The sequence below is a fragment of the Dipodomys merriami genome, unplaced genomic scaffold (assembly GCF_024711535.1).
Source record: "Dipodomys merriami isolate MVZ:Mamm:240054 unplaced genomic scaffold, mDipMer1.0.p SCAF_864, whole genome shotgun sequence".
NCBI classification, from domain to species: Eukaryota; Metazoa; Chordata; class Mammalia; order Rodentia; family Heteromyidae; genus Dipodomys; species Dipodomys merriami.
In genome coordinates this window covers 83,258-95,219 of record NW_027206473.1, presented here as the reverse complement: position 1 = coordinate 95,219, position 11,962 = coordinate 83,258, and the positions used below count along the sequence as shown (strand labels likewise).

Genomic DNA, 11,962 nt, shown 5'->3' with positions numbered 1-11,962 from the left:
ACAATGACAGACGCTGGAGGGAATGTGGCCAGAAGTAAACACTACTGAATTCTTGGTGAGAGTGTAAACTTGTCAACCCCTTTGAAAAGCAGAACGGAGGTTCTTCAAAAGATTCCACATAGAGATCCTCTATGACGCAGCAATCCTTCTTTTGGGCATTCACCCAAATGATCAGAAACAAGACCATACTAAAACTACAAGCACAACTATGTTTATTGCAGCATTATTTACCATAGGTAAGATATGGAACCAACCCGATGCCCCTCAGTACATGAATGGATCAAGAAAATGTGTGTGTGTGTGTGTGTGTGTGTGTGTGTGTGTGTGTGTGTGTGTGTGTGTGTGTGTAACTGTGACCCCTCTGTACAGTACTTTTACAACTAAAAACATATAAAAATGTTCTGAGATGGAAGAGTTTATTCCCCCAATTTTATCCATATAATATTGTTAACAAAGCAGATTTTTAAATACTACGTAGAATGTGATATGTATTACAGAAACCATTACATGTAATGAGCAACCAGAAATAATGTTATCAATTGAATATGCACTGCTTCCAAGGAAGCCAGATGGATAATTTCTCATGCTCTAAATCAAACTGGTGATCTTATGTCTTGATAGTGTAAAAATATCAGGGACAGAATAATGAAGGAATTACAACTGAGGTGAAATCCATATGAAAATATACAAACCTGATAAAACATATAAGTATCTGAGCAGTATATTGTGTTTTAAATCATTTACGCTACATTGTAAAGATAATGAAGACCTATTAGAATGAATTAACTTTTTGATATCCTATCGTAGCTCCTTAGAAGGATGAACTCTTTCCTCATTCTTGTAGAGGCTTCATCAGATGAGAGGAACTGTATTTTTTTGTTTGCTTCCTTCCATTTATTCTTCACTCTGAAATATGAGCTACATGATACTGAAATACACCAAGGAAAATTAAACACACAGGCTTTGGAAATATCAATCAATGTAAAATAAATAAAATACGTATAACCTTGTAAAAGGTCTAAATAAATTAATTTATATAATCTCAAGTGTAAACAGAAAATGATTTAAGCAATGTCACGTAATTGAAAAATGATAATTTTTAGGAGATACTTAATTTTTTCTTTTCTACTGCATTGAATTAATTATTGATTTTGTATAGAGAGATTAAAGATGAGATTAACAAGAAACTTGCTTAAAACTGGGCACAAATTCTGAATAGACATGTATTCCAAAATCCATGAAAATCGCCAGTGGGTTTACAAAGTTGTGTTTAATGCTACTTCTATGCTGGCTTAAGCTTTGGGAACAGAAGTCATTAGAGAAATGCAATTCAAAATTACTATGATACTCCTTCATAACTATTACAACTCTTATTTTAAAAAAATCAAAGGAACCAGTTGTAGTGGGACTCAATTTGTCCTAGAAACCCTCTAAGGAGAGAGCAAGATGAGGCATTGGCTTAAGTGAGCTGCTCAATGTCTGCCATCCCCAAAAGAAAAACATTGGAGTGAAGCTCAAGGCCATAATGCCTTTGGGCTTGGGTCCTTCCCTTGACGATATCATCTGCAAGTTGATCTGCCTGAGATTATACCTGAGGTGTGCCCCCAGGGGAGTGTGAACCCACTCTAATGGGTCCCCCCTTTTAATTAAAACTGCAGAAATCAATGTAACACCTCCAAACCACCAAAGGGAAATGGGCTCAAAAATAGAATTCCTCTTCAGTAAAATTTCATCCAGGGCTTTTTGGAACTGCAAAAATATTGCCCAATGGCTGTCTGTAATTGTAATAACTTCTTGGTGCATCCTGCCTTTTAGTAGGGCAAATAAGGCACACACTATCTTTAGGGACAGGCACCCATGGCAACAGCCAATTGATTTCCCCTAAAAGGCTCTGAAGTTGGGTTAAGGTCAGAGAGGTTGGAATATCCAGCAAAGGCTTAAGGAGACTGTCCTGAGTCAAGGTAAGGTGGAACCAGAGCACCTTAAAAGGAGGTAACTTTTGAATCATATTGAGTGCTATGGTGAAGCCCCCCTTTCTTAATATGGTGCGAACCTGGGCCAGAAGGCCCTCCAGTTGTCCTAGGTCTTGGTGCCCCACGATTATATCATCCGGGTAGGCAAACACAAGGGAGGTATCTGAACCCAACACAGGCCCTAGAAGTGTGGACAAGTATTGTTGGCAAAAGGCCAGGTTATTTGCCATTCCCTCTGGCAGCACCGTCCATTCAAACCTCCAATCAGGCAGGGAAAACTTAAGAGAAGGGATGGAGAAAGCAAACTTTTTGCAGTCATCCGGATGCAGGAGGATTGAAAAAAACAATCTTTAATATCAATCACACCGAGGTATATTCTGAAGGTATAGCAGGAGTCCAGGGCATACCTCTTAGGGATGCCTACTAGCTCCATCCTTTCATTTACCTTTCATAGATCTTGGAGCACACACCTAGCCCCAGAGGCCTTTTGAATAACAAATATGGGTGTGTTCCAAGGACTCATAGAAGGGCATATGTACCCAAGGTTTATCTCCACCAGAAGGTGGAGGGCTACAAGTTTAGGTTTTATCAATGGCCACCACTCCACCCAGGTAGGGCTTCCTATCTAAATCAAACTTGGATCCACAATTCTTTTTCCAATGGTATCCCTTAGTGCCCCTGGGTCAGGGTGTAGGGGGAGGTTAGGACCCCTCGGGCCAGTTGGCAGAGGATTGTTGTGAATAGTCCCTCTTAAAGTGCCTCTCCTGCCCACATTTAAAACAAGTCCCTCTCCCCGATGGTCTTGGGGTTCCTTGGCCCTGGGCTGCCAGTGCCTGAGTAATAGCCACAGTCATTGCAGATGTCTGAGCATGTAAAGCTAAAGCTTATGATTGGGACTGGTGCTGTTGCATTCCCACATTCTGTGAGGCCACCAGCCATCTTCTCAGAAAACACTCTCTCAATCCCATGCAGGCCATGTGGTGGTCTGCATTCATCTCTTCCCAGACCAGCAGCTTTACAAACTGATCTTGGAGGTTCCCTGCTGGCAGCTTGTGGTTAATACTCTGTTCAACTCCATCTACAAACTCAACTAGAGGCTCACCAGGTTTTTGTGTAACTCCTGCTATAATTGACTCAGTGGGCCCATCATCCAGTTTGAACCATGTGGCAAGTCCTGCCTGCATCACCTGATCATGGTATGGGCCAGGTATTGCGGCATGTTGGATGCCAGTGGAGTACCATTCCCCATCCCTTTTAACATGGTATAAGTAATAGGTATCACAGATTGAGCCTGCCAGTTATTCTCCACTCGCACTCTGCATTCCTCCTTAAAGAAAGCTCACCATTTAATAAACTGAGAACAAGTGAAAGTGAAGAAGGCTTTGGCCACATCCAGCCAGTCCTTGGGGACACATGGGTGATAAGCAATGTCCTGTAATAAAGTCTGGGCCCAAGGAGAGTTTGGACCATCCTCCGGCACTGCCTTGTGGAGCTCTTTAAGATCTTTAGCTTCCCATGGATACCATTCCATGGGCCAGATTTACCAGATACACTTGGGGAAGCAAATCCTGTGGCCCAGGGTCCGGGGTCCTGGGTGGCCCTTCCTTTCCAGGGTAGGCCTCCAATTAGGTTACTTCCCCACCCCTCAACCCCTCCATGGAAGGTTGGTAGGGGTCCGAGTCTTGCAGGTCCTTCTCACAGGTTGCGTAGGACGCTGTACCTCTCCCTCAATCGGGGAAATAGGGTGGGGACCTAGGACCATCCGGGGAACCTGAGTCAGAGGGGGTAACTTTCACTCTCATTTTGATTTCCACTGTGCATGTTTCAGTGCATTCTTGGATGAATTTTACCCATTCCTTTTCCTTCTCACTTCTCAAGTCCTCTTTATGCCTGCTAGGCCTAATGCTGCCTCTTCCTCTTACTTCTGTGAAATAGCATTACACATACTAAGGGTTTCACTTACCCTGTGAGACTGCTTAGCCTCTGCCGGTATCTTTTCCTTTCAAGCCCACGTTGGATGACAGATGTTGGGTCTTCGTCCATCCCACAAAAGACGGATGGGGTCCAAGGAAAGGTAAGTGCGGCTGCTCCCCTGTTCCGTGGCCTCACTTAGCCAGGGAGACAAACAGACACAGCAGTGAGTCAAGTGAAGCAGGAAATTCATTTATTAACTCAGAGCAAGCTCTTTTATAAAGCAAAAAAGACCAGGTGTGCATGGGAGGGGAGGAAGAGGAACCTTATCATGCACCTAAGCTTCCACGGGATGGTTAGTCATGGAATGCAAAGCAAATTGGGCTCTTCCCACACAACTCCCCCTCAGCGCCATCTTTACTGCCCATGTGCTCCACAATCAAAGACCTCGGAGTCAAAGCTGACACTCTAAAAAATTCAAAGGATGAAATAAGTGAAACCCTAGGTCTCCTTGGCACAGGCCAAAATTTTCTTAAAAGAGACACAGAAACACAACAAATTAAAGAAAGGTTGGACAAATGGGATTGCATAGAATTGCAGAGGTTTTGCATGGCAAAGGACATAGCTAGCAAGATCACCAGAAAGCCCACAGATTGGGAGAAGATCTTCACTAAACATACAATGGACAAGGGTCTCATATCTACAATATACCTGGAACTAAGAAAATTAAATGCCCCAACAATAAATCGTCAAAGAAACAACTGCCCAATAAATAAGTGGGCTATAGACTAACAGAGGAACTTTGCTGAAGAAGAAAGAAGGATGGCCAATAGACACATGAAGAAATGCTCAACTTCCCTAACCATAAGAGAAATGCCAAACAACATTGTGATACCACCTCACTCCAATTAGAATGGCTATAATGAAGAACTCTAATAACAACAGATGCTAGAGGGGATGTGGTCAGAAGGGAACCCTACTGCATTGTTGGTGGGAGTGTAAACTTGTTCAGCCACTTTGGATAGTAGTATGGAGGGTCCTCAAAAGACTCCACATAGTGCTCCCCTATGACCCACCAATCCCACTTTTGGGCATTTACCCAAATGATCACAAACAAGAGCACACTAATGGTACCAGCAAAGCTATGTTTATTGCAGCATTGTTTACCATAGCTCTAAGATTTGGAACCAACCCAGATGTCCCACCATAGATGAATGGACCAAGAAAATGTGGTATATATACACAATGGAATTCTATGCCTTCATCAGAAAGAATGGCATTGCCCATTTGTTAAGAAATGGAAAGACTTGGAAAAATTATATTAAGTGAAGTAAGCTGTGCCCAAACAAACATAGGTACCATGGTTTCCTTTATTTGCATAAACTAGTATGCCTGACACAAGCAGAAAAGGTCAGATAAGTTGATGGTAGGTGAAATAAACTCCAAGATAAGGAATCAAATGGTTTTTCTTTCTTGCAATTGTTTCTAGCATACTTATGAGATGATTTCTTTGTTGCTTTGTATGTCCTTCCCCCACGGTAAAACCCCTGCTTTCATTGTATTTGAGGTTGATATAATTTGTGGAGGGCTAAGGCAATAACAAACTGTTTAAATAGGGATACAGCTGGACCCATTGCAACAATAAGATGTACAAGATGTTACATCAAAAAATCAACTTTACAACTTTGGCTGGGAGGTGGATTAGGAAGGAGGGTGATTTGAAGGGATTTGAAGGGGAAACAAAGGAGCAGGCAACAATGCTTGATAAGAAATATACTCATGAATGTTGAATGAAGACTGTGGAAATGAAGCTGGAAGTTGTCAATTTTTCGTATAGATAGCAGTTTAGTGTTCCAGTGAACAGTCTTAGCCTAAAGAATCACACCAAGTGTGCTATCACTGTACAGAGAGTTTGGCCAGAGAGTAAAAATTGAGTCAATGAGACAGACCTGAGCACTTGCTTGCAGCTGTGCCAAGGCGGTGGTGGTGGCGGCCATAGCCACACTACATAAACACAGAGAGTCCGGGACAAAGGTACCAGAACCAGAGAGCTAGTGGATTCTACTCAACACCAGCAAGAACTGACAAGGAGCAAATATCTTCATCCTGCAGATCACAGACTAAAGATGACCACGGAACCAACACTCCAGCGTGAGTAGAACCCTGACATCCTCACTCCTTCTCAGGAAGCAAAGGAGGGAAGTCCACCTCTCCCCACCCCCAGCAGCAGAGATCTCCATTTTTGATACTGACAGAGGCCTGGCTGAGGAGCTACCAACAACTCAGGCCTTGGAAGAAAACTGGAGTCATTTAGCAGGTCACAGGAACCTGACCTGACATTCCAGGCGTAGCTCCACCCAAGGGAAAGTCACCAAGCCCAAGCAGAGGATCCTCGTCCCCTACAGGTGTGGAATTCTTCTGGGTAAACAGAGCCAGAGGCTGCCCCTCCCTACAGCAGCCTAGAAAAACAATTGAAATTCAGTATACATAAACCCTGAGAATGGCTGTAGGCTGGGCTTTGTGAGTATATCAGAAGCTATACCCTCAGGGAAAAGCTACTGTTTGGTGAAAGGCCTCAACTCTACCCAGAACCTAGCCTCATCACACCATCTCCAAACTAGAAGAAACAGCCATCTCCTTCTTTGCCATCTCCTTCTTTTGTGATAATCAAAGCAGATCTCTCTCCCACTGAACTAGCGAGGAGGAGGATCACAAAATCCTGGGTAAAGCAGAGCATTTTTCTGCCTGCTCAAACAAACTGACTTAAGTAACCAATCAAGACAGACCAGACAGTAACCACAAGCAGACCTGAGACTCCACAAAGAGATTCGTTAGGACACAAGGGAGATAAAAGATCTTCCCATGCACGCAGCCCCCCCCCCTCCCCAATCAAAGAACTCTTTTTTATACCTTTTTTAATTTTTAATTTTTAAAAGTTTTAAAATTATATTTTAAAAATTGTTTTCTATTAATCTTTTTTGTCCTCGCATAATTTTTATTTTAGGTATGTGTGTGTGCGTGTGTGTGTGTGTGTGTGTGTGTGTGTGTGTGTGTGTGTGTGTGTGTGTGTCTGTGTGTGTGTGTGTGTCTGTGTGTGTTTTAATCTCTACTGAGTTTTTGGTCATTTTTTTCTTTTTTCTTTTTCTCTTCTTTTTTTTTTCTTTTTCATTTTTTTCTTCCCTTTCTTCTTTTTGGGTGACTGAATTGCTGTTTTGCTCATCCTCAGATATATACCTGTCATCGATTATTAGACTTTATCTCCCCTGTGTACATATTTAACCCAGAAATTTATTACTCAATTCAAAACCTCTTAGGCTTAAATTCTTTAAAAGTAGTATTATCTCCTTCTACCTTTATAATTTTAAGAACTTTTAATCATAATTTTTGTGTTTCACTTTTTTTATTTAAATTTTTGTTTTTCCATTTTCTCTTGTTTTTTTAAGTCTCTCAAATAATTCTGCCCAAGCTATTTCCCTCTCTGAAATTAGGACTTGGTCAAATACACTCTCTTTTTACCTACCACATCCCTCTAATCCTACTTTTCCCCACATTTCTCTCTAAACCTAATAACTTCTCGTTTGCAAAATTCTTCTTTTCTGTTCTTAACCCATTAGTACATAGTTGTTTGATGTTGAATAGATTGTATCTATTGAAGTATGGAGGTTCCTCTAATGACTTCACATTGATCTCCCCCATGACCCAGCAATCTCAATTTTTGGCATTTACCCAAATGGTAACAAACAAGACTATACTAAAGCTACCAACATAACTGTTTATTGCAGCATTCTTTAAGAGAGCTATGATGTGGAACCAATCCAGATGCCCCTCCGCAGATGAATGGATTAAGAAAATGTGGTATATATACACAATGGAATTAATTCTATGCCTCCATCAGAAAGGATGACATTGACCCATTTGTTAAGAACTGGAAATACTTGGAAAAAAGTATATTAAGTGAAGAAAGCCAGGCCCAAAGAAACATAGGTCCCATGGTTTCCCTTATTTGCAATAACTAGTGTATGTCTGAAACAAGCAGAAAAGGTCAGATAAGTTGATTTTACGTGAAATGAACCCCAATATAGATATTCGTATTTTTTTCCTTCTTGCATTTGTTTCAAACATATTCAAAAGATGATTGCTTTTTTGTGTTCTATGTCCCTCCCCCACGGTATAACCCCGGCTTTCATTGTATTTGATATTGATATAGTTTGTGGATGGGAAGGGCAAAAGCAAATAGGGATACCGGTGGACCCATTGCAGCCATGAGATGTACAAGTCGTTATGCAGAAATTCGAACTTTACAACTTTGGGCAGGTCGGGGAGGGGCTGGGGGGTGGTGGAAGATATGAAGGGAAGGGGAAACCAAGGGGGAAGCAATAATGCTTGATAAAAATGTACTCATTACCTTTCTTCTGTAATTGTAACAACTCTGTATGGTATTTTCATGATAAAAAATTTTTAAAAAGGATGTAAAATATTTTGATTTTAAAACATTATATATATATATATATGTATATGTATATATGTATGTATATATGTATATATATGAATATACATATATGTATGTATATTCATTACCTTGCCCATGTAATAAAATCCCCTCTGTACGATATTTTCACAATAAATAAATTATCTGAAAAAAATGGTATTAGTCAATAGTGCATATAATTTTATTTTTCATTACAAATATAGAATGTAGTAAAAATTTTCTTAGCAATTACCCTGCACTAGGTTGTGGGCAGATTCTAATGGAAATAATATACTGTGTTTATGTAGAGAATTAGAGCATCCAAAATTTTAATATGCTTGTGGTCCTAAAACCAATACCTTGCTGATATTGTGTGACAAATACAACTTCCTATAAGTACAGAAGTTTTCCTTGTATCTTTTCAATTTATATTTTTATTGTAAAGTCCCTGTGCAGAGGGGTTACAGTTACGTAAGTAAGGTAATTAGTCCATTTCTTATTGAGCATTGTTACCCCCTCCTTTGTCTTTCCCCTACCATTCCGCCCCTTCATACCTCCCCAACATGTCGCTTCACCCCTCCCATAGAGTGTCTTGTATATTTCATTGTTACAATGTGGCAACCTGTGTCCTTTCCTTGTATCTTCAATGAAGAAATGCTGGCTTGATTTATGCTGATTCTACTGTTGTAGACACACCTAAAATCACTCGCCAAGTTCAGGAGTACAAAATGAAATGCATAGCAGAAACATTGGAACATTTCAGAGAAGATTAGCGTGGCTCATGTACAAGGATGACAGACAAATTTCTGAAGCATTCCATACTTTTACAACAGATGCTGGAGGGGATGTGGCCACCAGGGAACCATACTGCATTCTTGGTGGGAGTACAAAACTTGTTCAACCACTTTGGAAAGTAGTATGGAGGTTCCTCAAAAAACTCCACATAGAGCTCCCCTATGACCCAGCAATCCCACTTTGGGACATTTACCCAAATGATCACAAACAAGACCATACTAAAGCTACCAGCACAACTATGTTTATTGCTGCATTCTTTAAGATAGCTAATATATGGAACCAACCCCAATACCTTAGCAGATGAATGGATCAAGAAAATGTGGTATATATACACAATGGAATTCTATGCCTCCATCAGAAAGAATAACGTTGCCCCATTTGTTAGTAACTGGAAAGTTTTGGAAAAACTTATATTAAGTGAAGTAAGCCACGTCCAAATTAACATTGGTCCCATGGTTTCCCTAATTTTCAATAACTAATATTTGTCTGGGTTAAGAAGAAAAGGTCAAAAGCTATCTGCATATGACGAGATAGGATGATGTTAAGGGACATGAACCCCAAGATAGGGACACAAGTGGTTTTTTCTTTCTTGCTATTGTTTCTAACATACGTATAATGTGCGATGTGATTTTTTTGTTTCTTTATATGTTCCTGTCTCCTGCTATAACTCCTGTTTTCACTGTATTTGAAGTTGGTGCGCCTACATCTTCTATATACGCTCCTCTAATTTGTGGAGGGGAAAGAAAGAAAACAAAATGCTTAAATAGGGGTACAGGTTGACACATTGTAACCATGAGATACACAAGACACTATGTTGAAAAATGAACTTTACAATTTAGGTGGGGTAAGGGAGGAGGGTTGTGTACTTATGGAGCTGGGAGGGAAAGGATGGTAGGGGAAAAATAAAGGAGGAGGTAACAATTTTTTTTTACCTTGCTCATTACCTTGCTCACGCAAATGTGACTCCTCTGTACATTATTTAGCTAATAACTAATATTATGAGGCAGACTGAAATGAGACTCCAGAGAAAGAGTCAGAAAGACTGATCAGAGAGACTAAAATTGGTCACACAAAGATTGGAAAATAGAATTCCTTGTAGAACATACAAATCATTGAAACCCTGCACATGTAAGGACAAGAGAGCAAAGTCCAGAAATGCACATTTTCTTAGAGGTCAGCTATTGAATTATCAATGGAAATATTTGTATTCTTAAATATTTGACCACATGTGAGAGAAGGCTGAAGAGAAATAAAATGCCATCACTCTGTTTGGACGTCCAATATCACACTAGGAAGTAATCAATCACTGATTTGTAATAAAAAGAGAAAACAATTATTCCAAATGAGGGTTTCATTTCTTTTTCTGTAACAGTTCTTGATTTAGATGCTAGCAATTACCATACAATTGATCCAGTACCACAGCTGAAATGATATTGACCGCAGTATTCCCACATGAAGGAAAAGAGAAAATTAACAGATATCTGAAAAAATGACTTGAGGATGAAATGTTCTAATAGTGATATCTGAGGTTTTGACACAGGTGAAGAAGTGGATTTTCTTTTCTAAAAAATCTCCATTTTTAGCCTGGTGACAGTGGCTTACATCTGTAATCCTAGCTACTCAGGAAGCTGAGATCTGAGGACTGCTATTCAAAGCCAGCCTGGGCAGGAAAGTCTGTGAGACCCTTATGTCCAGTTAACCACCAGAAAACCAGAAGTGGCATTGTGGCTCAAGAAGTAGATCACTCACCTTGAGTTGAAGAGCTCAGGGACAGTGTCCAAGCCCAGACTTCAAACCCCTCGACCAACAACAACGAAAAATCTCCCTTTTCTTGGATTGCCTACATCTTTTCCTATCATTCAACAAAGAAGCCATTTTATCACCCACTAAATTTAAGTCCTAACCTAGCTACTGCTAATAGAATGATTTGGTATCTTTTTTTTTTTTTTTTCTGTCCATCATGCGACTTGAACTCTGTGCTTGGGCTCTGTCGTTGTCAACTACAAGACAAGGCGAGTGTTCTCCTGCTTGAGCCACAGTGCCACGTCCGGTTTTCTGGCAGTTTATTTGAGATGAGAGGCTCACAGACATTCCTGCCAACGCTGGCTTTGAACAGTGATTCTCAGATCTTAGTCCCCTGAGTAGCTATGATTACTGGCCTGAGTCACTAGCACCCGGCATGTTTTGGTATCTTATGGCAAATGGTTCATATTTGGGGGAAAAAAAACAACTATGGTAACATTTTTTCCAGTCCTTAAACTCTGGGCCTGGGCCCTGAACATGGTTATGCTGGTAGCTTTCATGTGAGCTTGTTGGATTACTGCCCATGAGGGGAATTACTGAGTCTTAAAAGAGATCTCTGTTTAGTCTTTTCAGGAAACTCAGTACTGCATTCCACAGTGGTTGAACAAGTTTAATTTCCCACCAACAGTGTAATAGAGTTCCCAATTGGCTACATCCATGCCAGCATTTACTATTGTTAGTTTCTTGATAAACGTCATTCTATCTGGGACGAGGAATAATCTGTCTTGTTTACTTGTAGATTTGGGGCACCTTCTAGCTACTATGAATGAATCCATGAAACCTATATTGCTCGGAGTCTGCATTCCTTTCTCTTTTCTCTTAGTATCATTTTCCCCAACCTTTCATTTTCCTTAAGACTAGTGAAAAGTCATCTTTTCAGATGAGTGAATAGAATTCCATTGTGTGTGTGTGTGTGTGTGTGTGTGTGTGTGTGTGTGTGTGTGTGTGTGTGTGTGTAAGATGAATATAGGCCCATGAGTTCATTTCTAAGTCTTCTGTTTCATCTGTAATT

At 40.4% G+C, this 11,962-nt stretch overlaps 1 non-coding gene across 1 annotated transcript; it reads left to right on the top strand.

Moving 5' to 3' along the window:
- The first annotated feature begins 9,074 nt into the window (after positions 1-9,074).
- Positions 9,075-9,178, top strand: LOC138820347 (U6 spliceosomal RNA). The gene has a single exon (XR_011369841.1). It is a non-coding gene; the product is annotated as a U6 spliceosomal RNA (small nuclear RNA).
- The last annotated feature ends 2,784 nt before the right edge of the window (positions 9,179-11,962 follow it).